General features: G+C 33.9%; 1 pseudogene; it reads right to left on the bottom strand.

Moving 5' to 3' along the window:
• The window catches only part of LOC101560273, a 9,160-nt pseudogene extending 8,139 nt beyond the window's left edge, over positions 1-1,021 (bottom strand).
• Positions 1,022-7,086: the final 6,065 nt, after the last annotated feature.

The following is a 7,086-nucleotide window of genomic DNA, read 5'->3' as shown; positions in this document are numbered from 1 at the left end:
AAAAAAAAAAAAAAAAAAAAAAAGCAAAGCAGTAATAGTAACATCAACAGAAGAATATAGTTGGGTTAAGAAAAGGAAAACAACAATAATTTTAGTACTTAAGGTCATACTCCACACAATACCATAACCATATCATCTTATTTTGGGAAGAGCTTGCTAAATTGACAAGTTAGAGAGGAACTTCTAGTTTCCCCAAGAGTTCTGGGATTACAGGTTTGTGCAGTCATGCCCATTTCTTTTCTAATTTTGTGATGAAAGTGTCCAAACAAATATATAAAACAAAAGATCTTTTCAATATTATGTTTGGGGTCTAATAGACCTACCCAGTGATTATTTAATCATTTTGGGAATTCCTTACAATTTTTATTCACTATTGATAAGAGTTTAAGCTCCATGATGTTAGATGTTTATTTCATGACTGCCTTCCTCCCTCTGACCTGTATTTATGCCCTGGCACCCACCTCTGTCCATGTGTCCATGTTTTTACACACACACACACACACACACACACACACACACACACATGCACATACACACACATGCAGACAGGAGTGAACAAAAACATACACACATGTGCACACAGATACACACACATACATCCATGCCTCCTCCACCCCCCCCCACACACAGCCATGCCTCCTCCACCCCATGCATGTGTATCTGTGTCCACGTTCTTCCCTTTGAACTGAAAATGCTAACTTTCAACCCATCAGGCCAACACCTGCTTATCCCTTGTGATCTCAACTGAATATCAGTCTTCCTACTTTTAATAAATAATTTATAATCATAAAAGAAAATAACATTTTTTTCTCTTAGTAGGTTCATATTTAACTCTAAATTAACTTTAAATCTTTTATATTTTCCACTTCTATAAGACAGTAGAAGTTCTACATTTTGACCCTGATTTACAGTTTTGGTTTCTCACACCAAAGAACAATGTGATACACACACTTGTTTGCCCAATTTATTTCACTTATGAGTGTGGTTTCCAGATGCAGCCATTTACCTGGAAGTATCTCATGTTTATCCTTTTTTATGACCAAGAAGTACTGCACTGCACAAAAACCCACATTTTCTTTGTCCATTTATCAGTGACATTTGGCCTGTTTGCAAGTTTTAGCTGTTATAAGTCATGTTACTATAAACAAAGGTACGCTTCTATCACTGAGGTAGGATTTTTTAATTCTTTTAGGGAGATACCAGGAAGAAGAATAGCTGTGTCAATTGGAACCCTTAATTTTAATTTTCTTGAGAAATCTCCACATTAATTTCTACAGTAGTTGCACCAGTCTTCACTTCCACCAACAGTGCAGAGGGGTTCTTTTATGCCCTACAGCTCCGTCAGCTTTTGTTATTGGCTGATTTCTTCATGATAGCCCTCCTTTCCTTAGTAAGGCGGTGTATCAACTTTGTTTTAATTTCTCTAAAATGATCAGTTGAACATTTTTCATATATTTGTTTGAACTTATACTTCAGCTGAGAAGTGTCTTTTCATTTCAGATGCCCATTTGGGATTGGGTCTGGAGTGGGGGTGTCTAAGATTTTAAATTCTTTATGTAGCTTAGCTACGAGTCCTTTGTCTAAGGAACAGCAGGGAAAAGATGTTCCCACTCTGAGCTGTCTCTTCACTTGGTTGGTGATTTCCTTCACTATCCCAAAGTTATTTAAAAGATGAGATCTAGTTTTTGATTCTTTGTAATATTTTCTGTGCAAATGGGATTTTATTCATATAGTCTTTGTCACAAGCAATGTCTTCAAGAGTTGGATTCTTTCTTTCTTTCAGCACATGTCTTGTTTCTGTTTTAATATTGAGAATTTTGATCCACTTTGATTTTAGCTCAGTCCATAGTAAGAGACATGGTTCTAATTCTAGTCATCACTATGTGGAAAGCCATTTTTCCAAGCATCATTTATTAAAGAGGCAATGTCTCTTCCAGCTGTTTTGTTTATATTGCAGTATGAAAAAAATTTGCTGACATTTCCAAATACCTTGCAGTTACAAACGTCGCAAAGAAGTTGATCCTAGAAGATAAAATTACATCCCACATATATCAAGCTCACTGTATGTCAGAACTTTCTCTTTGTCTAGTGAATCAGCTCAGTGAACTTATCACCTTGAAATACTATCAAATTCATGTACGAGTTTAGGCAGACTCTCAACTAAGAGAAGTTTGCTTTTCTAGATACTCTATAGAACTATCTTAAAGTTAATTTTATATCCAATTTTACATTGAGGATAAATGGTATAATTAGTCAATGTTCCTTTTCTTTCTACACTGGGAAGTGACAAAGTTTTTATGAAACAAGATAAGATGTATAGGTAAGGTTTGAAATGAACTACACACATGAGTTAATAGATTTCATAGCAGCTAATCGTTCCAGTATATCTATTAGAACATTAGTTATACAAAAAATACTTGACAGGGTTTTTTTCTGGTATAATGTGTAAATGCTAGCAATAAATAATTTAGTAGTAAATGAATGCTTCAAGAATTAAAGTGTTTATTTCATCCTGAAATACAATTACCACTTCTAAGTTCATTTAAATACTGACATCTAAAAATAAATGAGTCTGAATACATTAACAATAGCCACCAGAACTAACAGAATGGAAAAAATAAAGCAAGAATGAAAAGACTTGAGCACTCATAAAAACTTCTCAGCTTTTGGAGTCTAAAGCGAAGCAACTGACAAACCTGATATACTCATATAGTTTAGACCAGGCATCATGTCTACATCTTGTCCTCTGAATAACTATTATGAAGACAGCATGTTGTATTCATGTTGTTTTGTTTATACTGTAGTATGAAAAAATTTTGCTGACATTTCCAAATATCTTGCAGTTACCAACGTTGCAAAGAAGTTGATCCTAGAAAGATAAAATTACATCCCACTTAGATGTGCAATGCATTAATTATTGTAACTATTATACTAACCTGTTTTGAAACCATTGCATTGCTATTTTATCTTTTTTCTCATTAAAATGAATAAAAGAAAAAATAAAATATACTTTACAGATTTTAAAAAATGGAGCAATTGTAATAATTTTCATTGAATTTAAATAAATTTTAAAATAATACTACATTTTAGAAAATTAGACACAAGAAATCTTTAATTGCTTGCATTATGTTCAGCATTACATATGTTTTGAAATTCTTTTCCTCTACTTTATGCTAAAAATAAAAATAAATACATTTCAAAACAGGTTAACAAGAGAGCTATAATATTAACACATGGCATATTGTTATCTTCATAGTAGTTACTCAGAGTATGAGATATAGGCATGAAATACTCTCCAGATAATATTAGCTCAAAGTTCCTGCAATGAAGTAATAAAAATAAAGTGTACGATTATCTTATCTGTGTGTGTGTGTGTGTGTGTGTGTCTAAAAAAGAAATTGCATTTTTTTCCTTTTCTCCTCCTTCCCTTTCCATACTTCACAGTTTTTCTTTTCTTTTCTTTTGAACAGAATAAATGGAGACAAATTCATGAAATTTTGAAAAATTGATCCTGCCAGCTTTTATTAAAACCTCATTATGTAAACACATTAAATCATATCATCTTGCCATAGGCTGCAGAAAGACAGATATACTGCTGCACTTTTTCTGCTTTGTATGTAATCTTAATCGCTTACCTTTTGTTCTGTTCCTTTGTCCTGGTGTATTTTTCTTGAGGAATTCTGGGTCTGTGATTGCCTTGCAGAGCTTATGCCTTTCATAGGCAGAGATGTTTTCAGAGAAGAAATGATGAAATATGAAACATGTGCTGCTGACTTACCTGGAACTACATACGGGGCGTGTCAGGCAGTGTTGAACAATGATACATGTGAGGCACGTGTTTTCTAAATTGTAGACCAAATTCCTATTAAACAAATCACAAAACATTGATAGAAGAGAAATCTCTACAAGTTAATAAAAGATTTTCACTTTTATTTTGAAAAAGATCAAACTATGAAAGGCCATTTTTTTTCTTTTTTTATTATTTTTCCCATAATTTTATTGGCAAACAAATAGCAATGAGACAGTTTCAAATCAAATTGGTAGAACAGTTTCAATTATTAACACATTGCATACATTCTTCCTAGTGGTTAATTGCTGTACAAGATGCGGACTTGATATCCTATTTACAAATACCATTAGAACAAATCCCTCTGTTCATTAAAGAATGTAACTATATATCTATCCTAACCATTTTGAATACAAAGATAAAAAATGAACATTCATCTGTATCCCCTTTTCTTGTTAAGTTCCGTTATTTGAATATTATAGGTGTATAAACTCAGCAAAATATTCTAAAAGAGTCCAGTAGCCCATAATAGTATTGGGTCTTCCGCTGGACTGACAATGTCAGAAATTGTTGACTTGAGTCCCCTACAGCTCAACATAACAGCACGGATTTACTTCTATTTCATTTTTATACTTTTCTGCTGGAGGATTAAGTCCAAGGTAAAGCAGGACCTATGCAACAAGAGTTGTAGCTTTTGGGTCTGATAAGGTCAGTGAAATTCCCTCAGGATTTATCCTGAGATCCTGTACCTCAGATTGTAAAACCTTTGTCAGTGTCAACCATGTGAATGAGTCATAGCCATTGCTTGGGCAGTGTGCACTCTGTGAAAGCTTGAGAGAATGTTTTCTCCACATGTGACTCTCCTTAGGCACACTCTACATCATCGATCACTTTCCTCTTTGACCCCATAATCTCCTTGATCAGAAAAGTTGGGACACTACTGAGTTACATGACATTACAGTACAAGTTCTCATATGTCCTGAGTCTTAATTGACCTTAGAAGGCTAGGGCCAAAATGTTGGCTTTCCTTGCAGCCCTACTTTTTCTCTAATTGTGGTCTGCAAACTTAGGTTGTTAACCATTCAGCAGACAAGCTTATTGTTATTACCATACAATTTAGGCTGTTAAGCTTAACCTCACTATCTCACTGCATATCAAACATCTTAGGCATAATATGGAACAGATATTTTTCATCAAGTATTGATATGTTGAACTTTAAGTCCCTACAGAATATGATAAAAAACATTTAACAATTAGAATATTTTTAAAAACAGGCATAAAGAATTATATACTTCTTATGTTTACACGTAAGTCCAAAAATCGCACCATATACAACCTTGAAGCAGGACAGTCTGACAACATTCCTTTTCCTGTCTTTTGCTTTCATTCACCACCTCCTTCTTTTTGAACAACCATCTACCTGAGAGACATCATAGCAGCAACTGGCATGTCATGACAAGCAGCTCATATTTAGAAGACCAGAATGACAGGCACTCCAAGCATGAAACTACTTTTACAAATTACCATCTGCAGTGCAGTAGCTTCGTTCACAGGGATCAGTATATATAGTTAGTCAGGGTAAGAATCTTTCCAATTAACTGCTAGATTGAAAAATCTTCTGAAGATTCTCAGGATCATTGCCTTGCCCATCTTCTACATATAACTGTATGGCTTGACTTATTCATGTTTCCTAGCTCTTCCCCTTTCCCTTTCTTGGTTAGTTAGTCCTTGAGATCCTGCTTTCCTTTTACTTGTATGATACCTTTCTATTTGTATTTCTTCTTTTGAGTTCTTATAATAAGGAAACTATATGATATTTATACATGTGTGTCTGGTTTATTTCACTTATGAGTATATGTTCAAGTGGCATCCACTTCAATATAAAGGCTTCGAGTTTATCATCCTTAATAGTGGAATAATACTCCATTGTGTAAAAATACCACATCTTTCTCAACCATTCCTCAGGTGATGGGCATCATGGTTGTTTCCAAGATTTGGGTATCACAAATTGTGCTGCTATAAACATAGGCACACATATATCACTATGATAAGATGTTTTCAGATTCTCTGGGAAAAATCCCAGTAGAGGAATAGCTGGTTGAAATGAGATTTCCAGTCCAACTTTTCTAATGAGTCTCCATACTGATTTCCATGATGGTTTCATGGAAGGAACTCTTGAAGACATAGGGGTAGGCAAAGATTTCATGAACAAAAATCAAATTGCTGGGAAACAGTTGAAAGAATTAACAACTGGGACCTGCTCTTACTGAGAAGTTTTTGCACATCAAAAGAAATTACCAACAAAGTGAAAAGGCAACCCATAAATTAGGAAAAAATCATGGCAAATAAGTACTCAGACATAGGTCTGATGTCTAGAATTTATATAGAACTAAAAAACGCTAGGGCACCAAAATTTAAAGACCCAATCCAGAAATGGGCATCCGAGATGAACACATGCTTTTCAGAGGAAGAAATTAAAGAAGCGAATATATGTGAAAAAATGCTCCACATCACTAGCCATACATGAAATGCAAATTAAAACAACACTGAGATATGATCTCACCCCAGAAAGGATGGCTATCATAACGAAATCACTCAACAACAAATGTTGGAGAGGCTGTGGGGAAAAAGGAAGGCTTCTCCACTGCTGGTGGGAATGTAGACTGGTGAAAGGCCATTTTCATTGACCTCTATTGTTCTGTTAGCTAATAAAATCTGATTAATATTTAAATTTTATTTTGTTTTACACAATTTTAATGTGGGAAAAGTATAGATTTTTCCATATGAGAAGTGGTTAGATTAAATTTTATTTTTGATATATACATATTTACAGAATATGCAGCTTCAGCAGGAAACTTTTTTTTTCTTGGTGTTTCTTCAGTTTAAAAAATTATTTGTGAGTTCAAGGACTGATGTGAATTCAAGGCAAGCCTGGGTTACATAGTGAGTTCAAGGCAGGTCTGAACTACATGGTGGATCTCTGTCTCAAAAAATAAATTATTTGTAATGGAAATGATAGGATTTGTCTGAGTTGTTACTGAAAGAATTCCTGAAATACAGTTGATTTACCAAAAGTGCAAACCAAGATTAATGAAAACAAAATTCAAAAAACTCATGCTTTAATATATCAATGCATGCTTTTGAAAAGAGAGTCTCAATGAATTTTATTTTCACAAAAATAAGAATGTATGTCTACTATTTAGAAATTGCTAATTACTGGTCTTGAAGTATTACCTACATTTTTGTTTGTAATAATTTGTTAAAAAACAGGCAGGTATTTAGCACACTTTTTAACTTTT

This window comes from Octodon degus, unplaced genomic scaffold (genome assembly GCF_000260255.1).
Source record: "Octodon degus isolate 3935 unplaced genomic scaffold, OctDeg1.0 scaffold00013, whole genome shotgun sequence".
NCBI lineage: Eukaryota > Metazoa > Chordata > Mammalia > Rodentia > Octodontidae > Octodon > Octodon degus.
The sequence above is the reverse complement of the archived record's forward strand: the minus strand, read 5'-3'. Positions and strand labels throughout refer to the sequence as shown.